This window comes from Octodon degus, unplaced genomic scaffold, assembly GCF_000260255.1.
Source record: "Octodon degus isolate 3935 unplaced genomic scaffold, OctDeg1.0 scaffold00033, whole genome shotgun sequence".
Taxonomy (NCBI): domain Eukaryota; kingdom Metazoa; phylum Chordata; class Mammalia; order Rodentia; family Octodontidae; genus Octodon; species Octodon degus.
Window position 1 is genome coordinate 693,193 of NW_004524609.1, and position 19,145 is coordinate 712,337.

At 54.5% G+C, this 19,145-nt stretch overlaps 1 protein-coding gene and 1 pseudogene across 19 annotated transcripts in view; both read left to right on the forward strand.

Annotated features, from left to right (window-relative positions):
- Mapt (microtubule associated protein tau) overlaps window positions 1–19,145 on the forward strand; it is a 97,694-nt gene that overhangs the window by 8,439 nt on the left and 70,110 nt on the right. The window lies entirely within an intron of this gene.
- Window positions 1,220–1,460, forward strand: LOC111816480 (annotated as a pseudogene).

A 19,145-nucleotide genomic window follows, 5' to 3' on the forward strand; every position in this document is an offset into this window, starting at 1 on the left:
GAGGGGAGAGGGGAGAGGGGAGAGGGTCTGGTCAGTTAGTACTCTGGAGCCAGTGCATAGGTGCCAGCGAAGGTTTGAACTTAAACCTCTCTTTGGTTACACAGATACAGGTGGGAGTCATTTGGCTACGCACATCCGCACTTAATGTGAATAATCAGTAAGTCACTTTTGTATTTTTTTACTTTTTTGCTGAAAAACTGAACAGCTTTCAACTTAGGGATTGGTAGTAAATTAGCATTTAAATTTCTGTTAATAAGCCAAACAAAGATTGGATATGCAGATCAAGCAGTCTGTATCTGTTGCTGGGCTGGACACAGTTGTCAGGAAGGCTCCTTTCAGCCACACCTTTCCAAGCTGCCCTATCCAAGATCACCAGGAGTAGCCTGGAGGAGTCGCAGCTGTTGGGCCTCTGGGTTTCTGCCATATGTTTCTCTAAGAGCTCCAGTTATGCACTATCCCACGAAGCCATGCACCTTCCCTCCTCTGAGGCCCCCCTCGTGAAGCCAGCTTAGAAACATGAAGATGGATTTTGCAAAGCATACCGCAATCTGCGAGCCTTCCTTGCACCTGTAATGTTTCTGGCCAAGCCAAGCCGCTGGGGATAACCGGGAGCCTCCCAGGGATCTCCCCCGGGTTCAGTTCTTCCTTCCGCAGTCCTGAAGTCCCTCCCTCAGCACTCTCCAGCTGTGCCTGAGCAAAGGCCCTTGGCGGCCACACTCCTCCCTGTGGGTTGTTAGTAAAGAATGACTACACTGAAATGCATCTTGTCACTGTCACCAATGTGCTACAAAGAATTGCAAACCAGTATTTGATGGCTGATGGGAAAATGTTGTTTTAATCAGCAGGATTCATGTTATAAATTCCGTCTGAGCTGGGCATGGTGACGCAAGCCTGTAATCCCAGCATTCAGGAGGCTGAGGCAGGAGGATCACCACAAGGTTGAGGCCAGCATGAGCTGCACAGGGAGACCGTATCACCACAAAAAAAAAAAAAAAAAAAAAGTCAACAGCCTGAATCAAGTTGTTTCTTTTTTTTCCCCCTTCTCCTTCTCCTACTTCTCCTCCTTCTTTTATAATGATTAAAAAGAGTTTGTGGTTTATTGTTTGCAAGATTGAATTATGAGTGTGGTCGTTGCCTTGGTCTGGAGGGGACGCATGTCTGACTGAGCTACAGTCGATTTTGCATTCGCTTTGTTCTCTGCACCGCTGCGCGCCGTAGAATGGCCCATAAGCAGATTTACTACTCGGACAAGTATTTCTAGGGACACTGCGTGCGTGTATCGGCATGTCCTGTTGCCCAGAGAACTGTCCAAACAAGTACCCAAAACTTATCTGATGTCTGAAGAGGAATGGAGAAGACTCGGTGTCCAGCAGAGTCTAGGCTGGGTTCATTACATGATTCACGAGCCAGAACCGCATATTCTGTTCAGATGACCTCTTCCAAAAGAACAACAAAAATGAAATGTATCTTGGATCAACAGTTAAATCTTTTTCAAATTTAATGTATATGTGTATATAAGGTAGTATTCAGTGAGTACTTGAAAAATGTACAAATCATTCTTCCATACCTCTGCATGAGCTGTATTCTTCACAGCAACAGTGCTCAGTTAAATGCAAGTACAAGTAGGTTATTGTAAGGTGTTTAAGACATTTCTTCTAGATAGTTTTTCTTGTAATAAAAGTGCCTGTTTGATGTTACCTGTTTTTGTTAAATAAAGTTTGTATGTTGCGTTTAAAAAAAAAAAAAAGACTGAATTACAGAAGCCAATTAGCCACTCACCAGCTACGTGGACTTACCATGCCCCGAAATTAACTGCCAACTTCCCCTCTCCAGCTAAGACTTCGGACAAAGATGGAGAACTCCTGGACCTCCATACTTCCTCTGCAAAGGGGGGTTGTATACTTCTTCCTCAGAACAGATAACTGGTTGGTCCCTCATCAGAGAACTGGGATGAAAAGAACCTATGAATTCTCAGAACATGGCATGCAGGGAAGGGGGCCCTCCAGGAGCCGTGGGCAGAAGTCATGTGAAGTCCTCTGCGGCTGAGAGGAGCCTGATGCCTGAAGCGATGTGGCTGTCCCGCCGGACGGGCCAGCCAGTCCCCAGGGTGAGCACAGGGTCGCAGGGTTGGTGCAGTGTGTGAGCAGGCAGCGGCACCCTCCTGGAACTGGCTGCTGTTGCCTGTGGAGAGGACAGCCACAGCCACGGACAGGATAGCGGGCCGGGGTCCTTGGCGTGACCACGTGACTTCCCCTGCAAGTGCTGACCTCTCCAGAAAGGGGCTGCGACTTCACTTGTGGCTCACGTCATGACCTTTGTGTAGGATTTCCTGGAGTCCTTCCTTTCTACCTTCTCTGGGTTTTTGCTTTCTTTCTAAGCAGGTCAAGACTTGGTACACAACCTCGTATTCTAACTGTGCCCAGAGGCCTTCCCTTCCCATCACCCAGCCTCAGCTTGTGACAGTAACCGGTTGAGGTGAGGGCGACTAGAGATGGGCCTTGACTTTGGTTGTATATACTCTGGGGACTCGTTCACTGAACGGCTTTGACTAAAGCTGCTTATGTGTTCTGGGCTTCACTCTGACAGCCGAGGTTTCTTAGGGTCTCGGCATGTGTGGACTCAGCCCTGCAGTGTGGCCTCTCGGCTGAACTTGAGTACCAGCCCTGGCTGTCTCGAGGCCCCGCACCACTGCCCTTCAGGAGCCCCACGCTGTCTTCCTTACGGTCCACACCCACACACTCGGGCCACTGTCCCGTGGCATCCTCCAGGCCCTGTGGCCATCCTCCTCCCTGCACATCCTGGAGTAGATCTGTCAGTTTGCTCGGACATTGCCTCGATTCAGCCCTCTTTCCACCCTCCTCACTAGCGCCAGAAGGGATGTAAGCCCTATCACCTCACCCTGGGGTCATTATGGAAATAATACTGAGTTGTTTCCAGTTTCACTTGCAGAGTTCGGATCCAGTCCATTCTGCGTAACGCTGTACTGAAATTCTTCCCGGAGCACAGCTGTCAATCGGGCCCTTCCAACTGGCACGAGCTGCTGAGCCGACCCCGACCTTGCACTGCCGTCCCTGGGCCCAGGCCCCCGTCAGTCTCCCTGTCCAGGCCCGCTGCTCGCTCTGGCCTCCTCGCCTTCACTCCTTCATGGGCTTCCTGCCTTGTCTGCCCTCGCTCACCTGCCTGCCACCAGCAGGCTGACGGGGTCCTTCCCTCCCTCCCTCCTCCCACTTAGACTTCCGGGTGGTATCTTCCCTGAAAACCTGCCAGCTGTGTCTGCGTCCTCCGAGGGCAGTGACCAGGTCAGGGCGGCTGTCTCGCTGCTCTGGCCGTGTGCCCAGTCACAGATGCGGCTCGCACAGCACCCGAGATCCAGCCGCTTTGTTGGATGCAGTCAGCAGGCTGGTGTCAGCTGTGCTGTCACCTGTTTTTTATTTTTATTTATTTGTTGATACAGGTCTCGCTACCCACTTTGGACTCATAGCAATCCTCCTGCCTCAGCCTCCTCAGCACTGGCATTACAGGAGTGCACCACCACGCCCAGTGTCAGGGCCAGCACGCTGTGGCCACAGTTCCAGGGCCAGCATGGCATGTGGTGGTGGGGATCAGACTCAGGTCCTTGTGCTGGCCAGGCAGGCGCTTAGACTGCCGAGCTATCTCCCCAGCCTTCACTTGTTAAATAAAGCAAATCCGCCACCTACAGCAGAGTTCCATTATTCTGCACCCCTGAAGATAATAAAAATCATATTTCCTTTGAAATAGCCTAACTTTGCCTTACTGAAATTCAGGCCAGCCTAGCACTGTCCCCGAGTCTAAATTAGTCTGGCTGCACAGGGCTACTGGGAACAGCCGTTGCATTTATTTTACCCATGCCATCACCTCCTTCAATCCTCACTCCCGGGTGGGGCATAAACGACTGCCCCGTTGTGCAGAGGCCCGAACCGAGGGACACAGCTTTCCTGGCTGGAGAGGGCATCAGGTGAGGCCAGTGAGGCACAAGCTCCAGCCTGCTGTGCCGCCGGCGCTGGGGCCTCCCACCTTGGCTTCATGCTCTGCCCGCCGTGCAGAGGCCACAGGCAGGTCTTTCCCACTGAGGACCAGGGCAACAGGCGGCCAGCCTCAGCAGATGGGTCATATGTAACATGAACCTGCAGAAATTATTTTAAACTGAAAGTGAGCCGCTAAACTAGGCTGCTGCTTCATGGTGCCAATGACGGCAGAACCAAATTTAGTGTCCTGGGCAGGTCCCGCTTACCAAATAGGGCAGCTAGCTCCCTTTGCTTCAGCTCACAGGAAGCTTGAGAAATGATGACATGCCTGCCACACTGCCACAGAGGTCCACGGCCACATGCTGGAAGATGCTGGCAAGGCGGGCCAGTGAAGGCGGCACTCGGCTCTTGGACAGTGTCTGCAGGGAGAGATTCAGCTAGCAGTGGGCCGGAAGAGACAGCAGGCTGGGTGACGAGGTCACGGAGCCTGCATTGTGCAGCGTCCTGGGCTGCACTGCCCAAGCCTCCTCCTCAGCGCCACGCTGTCTTCCCTGCATCTAAACCAAAGTGCTTCGCCCCGAGATGGGGAAGAGGGAGCCCCCCCCCCCCGGGGCTGGGGTTCCGTGCCACAGTGCTGGAGCCCACGTCCCCCCCCCCCGAGACCCTGCATGGTGCTGACACATGCTCCCCCCAGCTCGCTTCCTCCGCCAAGGCAGCTGGCGCTTCTGTTCCCTTCTTACTTTCCACCTTCTCTCCAGCATCTTAGAGTCCACCAGCTGTAAAGCAAAGCTACCACCCACACGTGAGATCCTATCCAGTTTCTGGCTTGTGCTGTTTTGTGTGTACGTTTGTTTGTATGTATGTACGTACATACGTATGTATATCTGTGGGCTGGGGCAGTAAACGATCATTCAGTTCACAAAGTAAGTAGTGAGCAGTTTTACAAGAAAGTCCTCAACGGCACTGAAAAGAGAAGCCAGAGTCCACAGCTGGAGCGCAGCCAGCCTGGCCCCAAGCGCAGGCCTGCTGCGACCTGTGTGTTCCGCAGGAGCTACCGTGTGGGCACGTTTCCGGCAGCATGTGTTCAGGGCTGGGCAGGAGGCATCTCTGCCAGCCACCTACTGGGAATCCGGGGCACACTGGTCCCATCTGTGCCCCTGGGGCAGGGACCATCGTCATAGCAGACCTCTGGACCTTCTGAACCCCGGTACAGCGGGATTGCCTGGGACTGGCCCCGTCTAGTGGGATAAACCCTGTTCCCCAGGGAACACCGGACTTGCCAAGAACACTTGGGACGATCTGGCTCTCTGGATAGACTAAAAGTGATCTATCTCCTTTGAACCATTACTTAAAATAAGGTCAGTCTCACTGCAGGAATCTGAGTCATCTTAATACTCTTACTTGGATGTTAATCTCTAGGTGTGTAGGGGAAGGCCAGGACACCTTAAACGGTACAGAGATGCCCTTGTATTTGGGTTGCCTACTGTACATAATTTCAGCGTGTTGTGACCCCCACCCCCAAATTACTAGCAATTCGATGGTACTTTACATGGTGTCATTTAATTCTTGACGTAAGCCTGTAAGTTAAGGATTCTCTGTCCCTAGGGCTGCAGTATGACTTGCTGATGGAATACTTGCCTAGCATTGTAAGGCCTTATGTTCTAGCCTGGCCAAAAGTTACTTTCGTTTATACGTTAGCACGTCGGGACGGAGGCGGCTCAGCAGTGACTGGGAGAGTTAAATGACACCTGCATCGCCCGGCCAGGTGGGGCTGGCAGGGACTCTGAACGCAGGGCTCAGCCTCACCCTGGCTCCTGCGTCTGCTGTTTTCACCCGAGTGAGTCCTGCCATTCTTCAGCTGCCAGTGCCTGTGCGGGGAGTAGGGAGAGGTGTCATTACCCTCCCCAAGACAGAGGGGGAGGTGGGCGGGCGGATGGTTTGATAGGGTAGAGCTGAAATACCAGCTTGAGAACTGCTATCGTATAATAAATAAATCAATTTTTATTGTTTTCCTTTTTAAAAAAACCTATTTAGTGTAATATGTTGGAGGGACATAACTCATGCCAACAAGTGCTCCCTACACTGTAGTATTGGGGGCCAGATGGGGGAGAAATCAGGCACCCCCACTATGGGCTGAACGGGGTGAGGGAGCTGTAGGCCCCGCAAGACTCAGGGTGGGCACTCTCACATGTGCCCGCTGGAGCTGGGAGCAGTAGGAGGTGGCAGTGGACGAGCCTGGAGCACCCCAAACTTCCAGGGGTCCAGAAGGTTTGGAAAAAGGGAAAACCAGGAGCACGGTAAGCAGATGTGGTTAGGCAACACATCTACTAAGGCAGGTTATTTTTTCTAGAACTAAAGGCTAAAAAACAGCGTCTAGAATTTAAAGATAATTGGAAAATTAATCAAGGTTCTCTCTAGTTTAAAATGCAATTGGAAAGTTCTGCTTCCGCATTATTTGTGTCTGTTCTCCACAGCGCTGCCTGCTCCTGCTGTTTTGAGCTTCCCGACTCGCTGTGCTGGTGAATGGCCTCTTAGTCTTTGTACCTTAGCCTGGTGTAGCAGACACGCTGAATGCAACTGTAGTGATGGAGCGCAAATGAGGAGCACAGGGACATGGGCTAGGACCTGAGGCCGGCTTGCTTTCGCCCCCTTCCTTCCCCGGTGTCTGTCTGTCCCCCTCTCCGCTGGGGATGTGAACCCAGGGACTCGGGTGTGCTTGGCCGGCTGTGTGCACTGAGCTACCTGCCCAGCCCTTCTTTCCTGTGGCATCCTGGTGGTCCTCCCCCGAGCGAGGCGGTGATCACAAGAGCAGAGCTGAGGGAAAGTAAAGCCACGGGGGAGAAGAAGGGTGGTGAGGGAGGCAGAGCTGGGCTGTGCGGCCCAGTGGCAGGGACACCAGAGGCTGAAAGAGGCAAGGAGCACCTGTGGGACAGGGCTCCTTGATTCCAGTTGCGGCACTGACCTCAGGCATTTGGCCTCCAGAACCCGTAGACATTGTGCTTCTGTTCATTTGTTACAGTCGCCACAGGAAGGGAATACAGTAAGTGCACCCCAAGCACTGTGTGGGCACCCAAGAACTTGTTTATCTGAAATTCAGATATAATCGAGCTGCCTGTGTCCTATTTGGCAAACCTAGTTCCTGGGGCCAAAGAAAGCGGCTTTTGAAATTTGCAAGAAAGCTGGAGGATCCCACAGGAAGTAGGCTTGGTGACACTGAGTCAATGTGCACCTGGGTCACTACCTTTGGTTAAGAGAGGGGCCCTTAGATAGGAGTTGGTGCCTCTTCCTTCCATGGCCACTGAGTACCCAACCACACAGAAGCTCTGTGGGAAGGGTGGCGTGTTAGCCACAAATCTGGTCTCTCAGGCCAAGTCACGAATCATTCAGGTAAATCACATGGAATGTTGCCATGAACAGCTTGGATGATTGGGAGACCTGAGTTCCCCTGCAAATTTCACAGTCCCTGCGGGGTTCTCACCCTGTCACCGTAGGACAGTGGGCCCCGGATGCAGAATGAGGACAGAGGAAAGGATGGCAGGCCTGCAAGAGAAGGTAGACAGGTGCTAGAGGACGATGCAGGTTCCCATTCCTTGATTGCCCAAGAGGCGCTCAGTGGGGCCGGGGATTTAGCTCAGCGGCATAGCACCTGCCTGGCAAGTGTGAAGTCCTGAGTTTGATTCCCAGCACCCACACACCCCAAAAAGGAAAGAGAAGAGGCTTTCAGTGGGAGAAATACCAAGTGTCTCCATCGTTTCCTGTTGTATCATGCTCTAAAATGCCTCTGAGAAGGCGCCAGTGTTGAAGACAAATGGAAGTGGAGAGTAGTTCGGAGGTGAAGCCCTTGCCTGGCATGCTTGAAACGCTGGCTTAGAGCCCCAGCACTCGAGGCTGGGCCGGGGCCAGTGCGGACCATTTCTGTGTGTAGGCCCCACCGAGGCAGGGCATCTGTGGGAACCCGGCCAACCCAGTGGACGTGAGGGTTTGGCCCTGGCATCTGGATGGGTCCCCATCCTTGGGCTCAGTGATGTTCACAGAATCCACAGCACTAGACCTTTGGTCACAAAGAGCAGGCAGAATTCTAGAGCATCTCCGAATTGGCCTCCAAGTCCCAGGCCTGGTAAAGGGGAAAAGCAGGTGCTTCTCAGGAAAAAGAAAAAAAGAAGGGCAGCAGGTTAAATGTGGGAAGACGCTTGATCTCACCTACAACAAAAAAACGGCTGCTCAAGCACAATGAGACACAGATGCAGAGGTGTGAGCAGCAGGCCGCCCGCGCTGACCATCGCTGTGCTCCTCGCTCGCCCAGAGCTCACCCTCCTGTAGGAGCAGGGGCTGAGGAGGGGACCCTCTGAGGCGTCAGCACGCATGGGGAGTCGTCTGCAGTGCACTGTCCAGGAGGAGCTGGTTTGGTTCGGCACGGTCACATCACACAGTGATGCGCATCTGTAATTCCAGCTACTCTGGGAGCTGAGGTGGGAGGATTACAACTTGAAGCCCAGCATGGGCAAAATACAATAACTTAGAAGGACTGGGGTGTAGCTCAGCACTGCCCAGGTTAACCCCCAGTACTGCTAAACAAGCATGCAAGTGCTGTGGTTCCTGAGGAACTCGTGGGCCCTTGCACACGGCTAGGGATGCTCCTCAGATTCGAGGTGCAGTGAGAACGTGAGAAAGAACAAGGTGGGCCTCACGTGCGCCCGTGAGCCGGGAAGACACCTCAGTTCAGTGACCTGAGACAGACGTGGAGCGCAGACTTTTCCTTGTATGCCCTTTTCACCATAGGTATGTACTCCTTTTTGTAAAAGACAAATGTACGTGCTCAGGCTCCACCATGCTTCCAGAAGAGGGAAGAAGGGTCTCCCAAAGGCTTCTCCAGCGAAGGCAGCCTTTATGACACCGAGCTCTGACCCAGCCCCGACTCCTGTTGCAGGGGGCCCTGTGCCTCCCCGGCCCCGGCTCCTCACAGAGCCACCCCCAGGTGAGCCATAGGAGCCGAACAACTTCCGGGCAGCTGGGCGCACAGGTGTGTGCACGTGTAGCACGCACAGAGCGTGGAGTTGGACACAGAGACCACCTCTAGAGCACTCCCTTGGCAAGAGGCATGGTTGGAACAACTTGGTCGCTGTGTGATTTTCAGACCAGACGCTTTTCGTGGAAGCCAACCTGACTTCCTCAGAGCACCATGTTGTATCCTCCCAGCCACTCCAAGGCTGGAGCACTTACTGCTTGGAAGAGAGCAAGCTGACAGCGCTGTTCCCTGCTGGCTGCTGCTGACTCCCTGTCGCCCCATCTCTCTGGAGTAGTTCCGGGGTGCACAGTCCATGCCTTGCCCCACAGCCCTTTCCAAGTCAGTGCTCTGCTGGGCTGGAGTCCTCAGGAATCCCCACTTGTCCAGCTCGTGCCCTGCACGCCTTGAAGGCCCAAGCGCACAGGCCCAAGGCCCTGTTCTTGGGGAGTCATCTCCCTACCATGAGAAGCCACCATAACAGCAGCCCTTGCAGGGTGCCAGCCAGGCCTCCGGGCCTCTGCTAAGCCATACTGCTCAGTCATGGTGCAGATGCTTAGAGCGAAGGCTCCTGACCCACAGCCCTAGCACCCCTCTTTACAGACCAGGGCCACCAGCGTGGCTTGCGGGAGTTGGGACTCCAGGTGTGGAGGTGGAGGACTCCCAGAGCCTTTGGGTCCCCCACTCAGGCCTCTCCTGCTTTCCTGATAGTCATTCCACCTTCCCAGTCATCCTCATGACTCTATGACAAGGAAACTAGAAAGGAGCACAGAGAGAGTGATGCAGGAATTGGGGCAGCCAGACACCCTTCTGCCGAGTCCCCCATCACTTCTCCTCCCTCCAGGACCTTCCTGCTCCCCACATTTCCCTTCTCTTCACCCCCCTCCCCAGGTCTGCCCCCTGCAGGACCTTCCTGCTCCCCACACCTCCCTCTTCTTCACCCCCTCCCCTGGTCTCCTCCCTCCAGGACCTTCCTGCTCCCCACACCTCCCCTCTCTTGCTTCCCTTCCCTCCGACTCCCTCCTCCCCACATCTCCGCTTTCTGAGGTTATGCTGAGAAAAATCCTAAGGGGTGCCCACATCACAAGGTGGGAAGGCCCAGGCTTGGCACTGTAGCAGATGCCGGAGCCCTGTGTGGGGGCTGCGCCTAGAGAGGGGAAGTGGCCTCCTAGAGCCCCGGGAAGCTCACCTCGAAGCTGGGCTGGCAGTCGCCTCCTTCCTTCTGCGGATCCGCCAGATAGTGTTTCACACTCCGTGCAGTGAGGGCTTTGCCTCCAGGTGTGGTGGCCAGTGCCTGGCTCAACAGTCTCTCCCAACAGCGGCTTTCCAGAACATTCCCACCATCTCTCATAATATGAAGCACTCGTTACCATCTCCTCCTCAGAGTAAGACTTTCTCTTAGAAGAAAAACAAACAAAAACAAAACCAAAAGTATGTGTCTTAGAGTAGAGCAGGGCTCTGAGACCAGGTGAAATCCTTTCACAGACAGGCTTGTCTGCCGCTGCGGAGAACCGCGGGCTCTCTGGAGTGCCCCTCACGTCTTCCACAGCGCTGGTGTGCCCGAGAGCAGCCTCCACACTCACCTCCCAGTTTGACGAACCACAGTCACGTTTGTGTACTAGAAAGTGCCAGTGAAGCTAATGAGTTTTCATTCCCATCGAAACAGAGCCACTTTGCAGTGTGGGAGAGCAAAGGGGCCCACCGCCCCTGGCCCGTGTGCTGTGGAAGCCCCTCCTGTGCTCACCCCAGGAGCCCCAGGGCAGCCTGGCTGGAGCCTTGGCTCTCCCACCTGATGTGGCATGCCCTCCCTTACCCGCTCTTGCGTTTTTCTTTGCACACTCAGCCCATCTCATGATCAGTCAGCGCAGTACTACCCTAAGCCAACCTGATGATCTTTCCCAGCTGTTACTCTAGTGATCATTCTATCGTTAGCCTACTGTGCTCGAGAAATGGGCCTGACACGCGGCTGGCTTCCTCTCCTGCCTCGCTGGAGGATGGATGGGCTGGTGGGCGGGGAGGCCCAGGCCTCTGAGGGGAAGCTGCCTGGGTCTGAATGTGGCTGCGGGCGGAGCTGTGTGACCTGGGGTGAGTAGCGCAACTCCCCAACCTGGCTCCTGACCTGAAAAATGCCAGTAAAAGCACCTCTCTTGCAGGGGTGCACAGAGCACAGGCGGAGCACGTGACTGGCCCTGCCGCACTCCCCAGCGTTGACCTAGCCAACCCGCTGCGATGGTCGACCTACGGGAGGTGGCGGTGCTCACGGCCCTGCCTTGGTGAGCTTTGCAGAAGGCAGGTTGAAGATCAAAGATGTTACAGAGGGACTCTTGTAATATCTGCTATATACACTTGAATTTTTTTCTAAAAACAGTAGGTCCATATTTCTTTTCTGTATAGCTTAAAATATTTGTTATCATAAAAATGACATATTTACAGTTATTACCAAAAAGTCCATAGAACTGCTTGAAGACTAGTTTTAGAATAAAACATCATATTGAAAACCTCATCAACTCCATTTTCTACCTTCCCATCCTTTTGAGTCTGCTGTGGTCTGAAAATGCCCCCAGGTGATGCTCTGAGGAGGTGGGGTCTCGGCAAGGTGGCCGCAGGCCGTGGGGGTGGAGCCATCCCATCCCGAGTGCCACCGGCCTGGAGAGCTTGCTCAGCCTTCTGCGCGCAGCTTCCTCAGGTACCTCCCAGCCGCCAGGCCTGTGAGCAGGAAGTTTCCGGCACTGTTAGCTGTCCAGCTTGCAGGGTTTTGTTACAGCGGCCTGGACGCTCTGCGACTGTCTCCGCTCCTCTGCCTGCCTGCCTGCCCAGCCCCACCTGCCCCGGGCCCTCCTCTCCTCCCCAGCCACACTGCGCCTCCTCCAGAGATACCTTCTCTGTTGATCATTCCTCTACTTCATGCAGGATGCACCCGTCTCCTCCTAGTGCCCGCAGGTAGTGGAGCCCAGAACCCTCCTTCAACCCTTTGCCTGCCCCTGTCCTATGGAGCACTGCAAGGTTTCTTCAGACCTGTCTCTGTCCATGGTCACTTCTCAGAGCTGAGGCCCCAGATCACTTTGGAAAGGGACAGGTTCACAGCCAGACTGCCCCTGATCACTCCCTAGCTAGAGGGCTGTTTCCCACCCCTCTCTCAGTGGCTGGGCTCGGTGCAGCAGGTAGCTTAAAGCCCAGAGTTCCAAGGGGCTGAGATGGGCCTGGCAGCTCAGCTCGGCAGAGGTCTGCCTCAGACACCACTCGGTTGCCAGGCCTTGGGGAGCTGGGCTCTGCACCTGGCTGCCTGAGCCAGGGACGTCTTCCAGGTAAGCAGAGGAATAGGGTACAGTGCTGAGGACGCTGCTTCTGAGCTCCTCGCAGCCGCGCAGACCAGGCAGGACACTGCTCGCTACAGGCGTGGAGCCCCTGGGTCTCTTTAGGTTTCTTTTCTTGTTTGGGGAAACGGGCATGGCTTCTCCCTGAGCCCCTTTGCCCTCCTGCCACCTGGCTGGCGCCCACTGCCTTGGACCAGCCCCCTGGCTGAGCTGGCAGCGACTGAGGATTTAGTAGCCAGAGTGCTCCCAGCCCTCCCACGCCGTCATTTGGTCACCACAGTGCCCTGTCTAGTTTGCAGATTTTAGTTTCTGTTCTTTCTACTTGAGAAAACGGAGGCTCGGAGTGGCTAATCTTCCCAGCGCTCTGAGCTTCAGAGCCACTCTGGGTGGTACAGTGACCTCTTCCTCAGCCTTGACCCTCCAGCCTGAGCCCTGCTACATCAGGGGTCTCCTCCACCAGTGACAGACTTCTGCCGGGCAGCTCCGGCACAGTGCCCACTTCCAGGGCTCAGCGCTGCCCTTGACCCATCCGAGTCCTCCCAGGATGCCACATGAGCGCTCTGGCAGGGGAGGCGTTGGCTGCGCAGCCCTGACACCCACAGATGCCTCTCAGTGTCAGAGGACCCCATGGACGACCCTCCTAGGTCACTGCATCCCACAGGGGAGCTATCTGAAGTCCTCGAGCTAGCGGAGCAGCTCTGCAGGGTCCAGCTGCTGGCCTGGGATGGGCAGAGGCCGCTGGCTGGTAGTGGGAGCCCCCATGCCACCCCAGCCTGGGCCGCGCTGCGGACACTTGATCACGAGTGTGTGGGCACAGAAAGGTGAGGGCTGCAGGGGCTTCTCCTCTCCTCCTCCGCATGCTTAAGTGGGAGTCCAGGGATCATTTCCTTCCGCCTGTCCTGGTGGCGGCGTTTATACTAAGCAACGTGCCAAGACCCCACCTGCTTCTCCTTTTGGATCAGGGTGAACACACAGGGTGTCTGTCACCTGGTGAAAGCCTGGGGCCAGGCCACCAGGGGAAGCTTTCTCTTCCAACATAGCCATCTGCGTCCCTTGCAGATGTTCCTCCCTAGTAGGCGCGCAGCACACACAAGTGTGTGCTGGAGGACAGCCCAGGTCAGAGCGTGGTGGCTGCCTGGGCCTCTCACCCGCAGCGTCCAGAGCGCCAGCATCCTACCTCTTCCCACTGCAGTCAGGGGCCGGGACTGTATGCCCCAGAGGGTGGAGGGCACTGGCCTCGGCTCACCTGGCCTGGGGTGAGAACCGAGCAACCCAGTACCAAGGCTGACTGCAGACTGCTCGTTACCCCGAGGGACAGGTGCAGCAGGCCCAGCTGAGTACCCTGCCGCCCAGAGTCACCTACGGCATGGTGCTGGCTTCAAAGCCACAGGAGAAGCCGGTGAGGGACTCTCACGAGAACGGAGCCCAGGCCAGTACGTTAAGCACCCTTACTGTCAAGTGCTGGTAACTAATTTAGGACTCCGTAATATGCTCTTAGCCTGGTTTAGACCCTGCCTGGAGGAATCTAAGCTAGACAGCAGGAAGAACTTCCTGAGATGAAGACTGGGACTTAGAGGAGAGGAACAAGCCGTGGGTGTCCTGAGTGCTGTCCTGCCGAGGTGCGGGGCGGGGCACGAGAAGATGGCCCATGCGCAGGGTGCCGAGAGTGTGTCCTGCCTGCCCGCTGCCAGCCTGGCTGTGCACAGCCTCCCTCCCTTGGTGAATGCTCCCTCGGCTTACAGCGGAGGCAGTGGTGCCTTCTCCCTCTTGGCGGAATTGTGAAGGTGGGGCAGGCGGGCGTGGCCATGGTGACCAGAAGCAGGCACGTAAGATACACAAGGACTTTTCCCTTCTATCTAATGGATGCTCCCTACCTGAGAGTCAGATGTGAAGGGGACAAAACCATCCGTGTGGGCCTTCAGGGGCCTTGCAGGGATAAAGAGATAAGGGTCTGGATACGGTTTGGGGAGCTCACGGAGCAGGGGGGTCTCCACCCAGCATGGTGACAGCTGGGCAGCAGCCCATCAGTGGTGGGTGACAGCCCAGGAACCGATGAGTTTACCCTAACTGAAGGAAGGGCAGGAGAGGCAGCCTTGGGGTGTTTGGCCATCCGGGGCGCTGAGGGCGCCAGCCAGCCCGAGTTCTGTGTGGCCCAGGTGCGTCGGGGTCAGAGATGATCCATGGCGGCCTCGCTCAGGTCTCCTCATGTACTCCCCACTGACTCAGCACCTCTCACCCTGCACGGCCCCTGCCCCTGCCCCTGCATCTCTAGTAACAGCAGCCTTCCTGAGTGACGAGCCCGGAAATAGCAGGGCCAGTGGATCTGCATGTGCTGTGGAAGAGAGAAGGCAGCCCGCTCTAGGTGCAGAACCAGACTCAGCGCTGCACCCCGCAGCCAGCCGCGTTCAGCCTGCAGCCTTACAGCCCATTCAGACACGAGTGAGAGCCACGAGTATTGTCACCTGTCACTTTGAGGGCTGTTTTAGTCATTAGCAGAGATCACGTGGGTGGGGTGCGTAAGAGTCCCAAACATCAGTAAGCCCTGGTTGCTCCCCGCCTCCTGGCCTCCAGGCTTAGCCTACTCTTCCATCACTTGTTCTTGGAAAGCAAACAATACCAAAAACCAGCACCAAAAGCTGGGAAAGACAGGCCCCACTTCTCCCGCCAGGCGGCTGTGATGTCATTCCACCCTCCCTGGCCTGGCCACCCCAAGAACACCCAGGAACCACACATCTATTCCCAGCACACAGGTATACCCACATGTCCTCAGCCACCTCAGGCCACCTCAGCCACTAGAGCTACTCCGCCACTTGGGGTCAGGTGACTACCAGGAATTGCTTATGCAGCCTCATCCAAGTCCGCTGCAAACCACCAGGACAGGAGCTGCTTCTCCTTCCTGGCTGAAGCCGCATGGTAGGCCAGGACCTAGAGGAGAGGCAGCGCCGTGGTTTGTGTGTGGCCTGGCTGGCTCCTGGGTGATGTTGCTGCCATTTCCTGGGCACTATCGGGAGGGGAACCTCGCTGACATTCTGGCTTCTTGGCTGCAGGTTTGGGAGTGAATTAGGCAGGCACTCGCTGTGTGGGAGAGGCCTGTAGCCCAGCACTGTGGAGTACTTGCACTACCAACGCGGGATGGGTCAGCTTTCACTCCTGCCAGGGGCCTGTCCGTCCCGGGATCCCTTGCCTTTCTTTTCCTTCTCCCGCCCGTCTCTTGTGCTGGGTGTCAGGCAGTGGGAGGTCCTGGGACCTGGTGGTAGCTGCGGGTAGCTCCTGGGTCACCACTGGGGAAGGGTTTGTGACGGGTCCTCCCCCTCGAGCTGCAGCTCTCTCCCTCTGTATATCGGCGCTGGTTAATCCCCAGCTCAGCCCACACTTCAACAACAGCTTTTGCCCAAGCCAGGTCCAGTGCAAATAAGAGCAAGAGTGGGGACAGATGGCCAGGTAGCAGTTTGGGTGCACAGACTGCCTTAAAGATGCTGCTCGTTGGCTGGGGATGTAGCTCAGTGGTGAGTCCTGTCCAGCAAGCAAGAGAGCCTTAGTCGGGGCGGGGGAGATGGCTCAGTGGAATAAGCGCTTCCCTGGCAAGCTTAAGCGCCTGAGTTCAATCCCCGGTTCCGAGAGAGAGAGAGAGAGAGAGAGAGAGAGAGAGAGAGAGAGAGAGAGAGAGAGAGCCTGCCTGCCTTAGTTCAATTCCCAGTACAAACAAAGCTTCTTTGACCCACAACTTCACTTCTTAGACTACATCCTAAAGAAAGAGTCATATGAAAGCTATCTATTAAGATGTTCATCAAGGTGCTGTTTATACTGGGAAGCCTGAGACTAGCCACATGCCTCCTCTGGACTGCGGTTGTGGAACAGCGCAAGCCACCAGAAGATTGTCTCCAGGGCTCTAATGGTCTTGAGGAAACACTTCGGACATAATGAGAGAACACTGTGTAAATTGTACAGTCAGTGTCATCTTAACTATGTTTTAAATGGACAAGTTAAAACAAAGAGGAAATATATAACAGTGAGGCAGGAGGATCATGTGTTTGAGCTGAGCTTGTGCAATTTAGCAAACTTAGAAACCGTGTCTCAGTGTAAAAAAAAGGCCAAGGATGTAGTTGAGTGCAAGACCCTGGTCACACACACACACACACACACACACACACGAGAGAGAGAGAGAGAGACAGACAGACAGACAGACAGATACACACATAGCGATGTCTAGAAGAAAGCTCCTTTTGTTTTCATCTTTATCTTTTATTTATTTATTTAGTACAGGGTCTCACTACACAGCTCGGACTCGTAGTGATCCTCCTGTCTCAGCCTTCCCTGTGCTGGGGTTACAGGTGTGCGCCACCACGCCTGGTTTCAGGTGCCAGCATGGTGCACAGGGGGTTCTGAGCTGTGCGGTACTGGGGATCGAATCCAAGCCCTTGTGCTTGCCAGGTGGGTGCTCAGACCGTGGAGCTAAGCTGTCTTCCCCAGCCCTTAAGACAGAATCTCAAGGCTGGCCTTGAGCTCACTTCATAACCCAGGCTGATCTCAGACTCACAATGACCTGCTGCCTCAGCCTCCTGCGTGCTGGGAGTACAGGTGTGGACCACCACGCCCGGTATCTCTTTTTTTTAGCCTCTTATATTTGACAATACATGTATATGTTGCTCTTTTTTTTTCTTACTTTTAACACAGGGTCTATAGGGTCTCACTACGTGCGCACATCAGACTCAGTAATTCTTCTGTTTTCAGCCTCCCAAACACCAGGATTACAGGCGCGCGTCACCACGCCCAGTCTCAATCTCCATTTTAGCGTGCCCCCCGGGTCAGGGCCGGCACAGCATGCTGGGGATCGAACCCCAGCCAATGCACTCTGCCTAGGCAAGTGCTTTACTCCGCTGAGTTATGAGGCCAGCCCACTATATGTTGCTTTTTAAAGTAAGAAAATACTGGGCTAGGGAGCTGGCTCAGTGGTATAAACACCTGAGTGGCAAGCGCAAGGCCAAGGCCCAGGTGCAGTCCCCAGCACTGCATTCTATGTCAGCCCTGGAACCCACAAAAGCGGGCATGGGGAGCGCACACCTGTAATCCCAGTGCTGGGGAAGCTGAGATGGTAGGATGGCTAGGAGTCTGAGCCGCATCTGGAGTCCCTGTACCAATAAAGAAGGAAGGAAGGAGGAGAAGGGAAGGGAAGGGAGAAGGAAGGAAAGAAACACTATTTTTTGGTATTTTGAGAAAGGGACTCACTGTGTAGTTTAGGCTGGCCTCAAACTTGTGATCTTCCTGCTTCAACCTCCTCTGAGTGCTGGGATTATAGGTATGTTCATCATGCTTTGCTAAAATAAGAAATAAAAATCTAAGTTTAAAGCAAGAGTTAGCTGGCGGGGTGGTATGCGCCTGCAGCCTTGCTGCTTGGGAGGCTGGGGCAGGAGGCCGCTTGAGCACAGGAGTGCAGAGTCAGCTTGGCCAGAGTACCAAAACCAAAAGAATGAATGAGTGAATGGGGTTGAAAAGTCTTTTTTAAAAAATAGCTAAAGCCAAGTGCGGTAGCACAGGCCTGTAGTCCCAGTGTCTGGGAGGCTTCAGTGAGAGGCATGGGCTTGGGTGTAGCTCAGCAGCACAAGGCCTGGCTGGCAAGGGTGGGCCCTGGGTTCAATTCCCAATACAAAGTGAGAGGAGGAACGGAAGTTCAGAGGCAGCCTGGATGATTTAGAGGAGTCAAGGCCAGCCTGGGGCTTGCAGTGAGCCAAGTGCAACTACAGTCCTTGATTGAATCCTGGGTCAAAGAAAACTATGACACCATCGACAGAAAGTGGAATGCAGAGTGGTTTTTATTTTATTTTTTGTTTCTGTGTAATTCAGGCTGGCCTTGAACTCACTGTATGGCCCAAATTGGCCTCAAATTTGTGGTGATCCTCCTGCCTCTGCTTCCTGAGTGCTGGGATTAAAAGTGTGCACCACCACATCCAGCTCTGGAGTATGGGTTTCTACAGGATGAGTTTTCTTTATCTAAAATACTTGGGATTGGAAGTATTTTAGATTCTGGGATTTTTCAGATTTTGAAATGTTTACGTAGACTTCTGGCTCTTATATGTTAGTGAGAGCAGGGTAGTTCTCAGGGTGTGGTGACGGGAAGAGATGGTAAATAAGTGTCTGCATTCCGCAGAGCTGGGTCTGCTGGGCTGAACTTTGCAGTGTGGGCTATAGCCAGTGACCCCCAGAGGAGTGCCAGCTCAGGCTGTCCCCATTACCCGGTTCCTGCCCCTCCACGCGGCTCTCCCAGATGCCTCAGTGAGGTCCCTCACACCCCAGGCCCCAGGCCCACCTTTCCCCCTCTTCCCGCTGCTCTGAAACCTCCCTTCGATTTTGTTTATTCACTTCTATTTCCTTCCTCTCCCCCACAGCATTTAGGTTTAAATAACTCCCCTTCGACAACGAGTAAACAAAACCACATCCTGCTTTAGCCGCTCCTTTTCCCAGCCAGAATTTTAAAAACTAATCCTCAATCCCTTGCCACCTGCATTTTCTCTCAGTGCGGTCACGCCCCCCTTTGTCCTATCACCACTTGCATCAGTCAGCAAAGGTAGGCCGATCCCGCGTTATCCCATCCCATGTTTCTTGGGTTTCACACTTCGGGAACAGTGCCTCCCTTAGCTTTTTCACTCAGACTGTACCTATGTATGTGCGTGTGTGTGTGTACTTACTGAGACAGGGTCTGGCTGTGTAGTTCAGACCTTGAACTCACTGTGTGGCCCAGGCTGGCCTCAGACTTGTGGCAATCCTCCTGCCTCAGCCTCCCAGTGGATTGTATGTTAGAAAACTCTCCGAGTCCCTGTGCTGGGATCTTCTTCTTGCTGCCCTCCC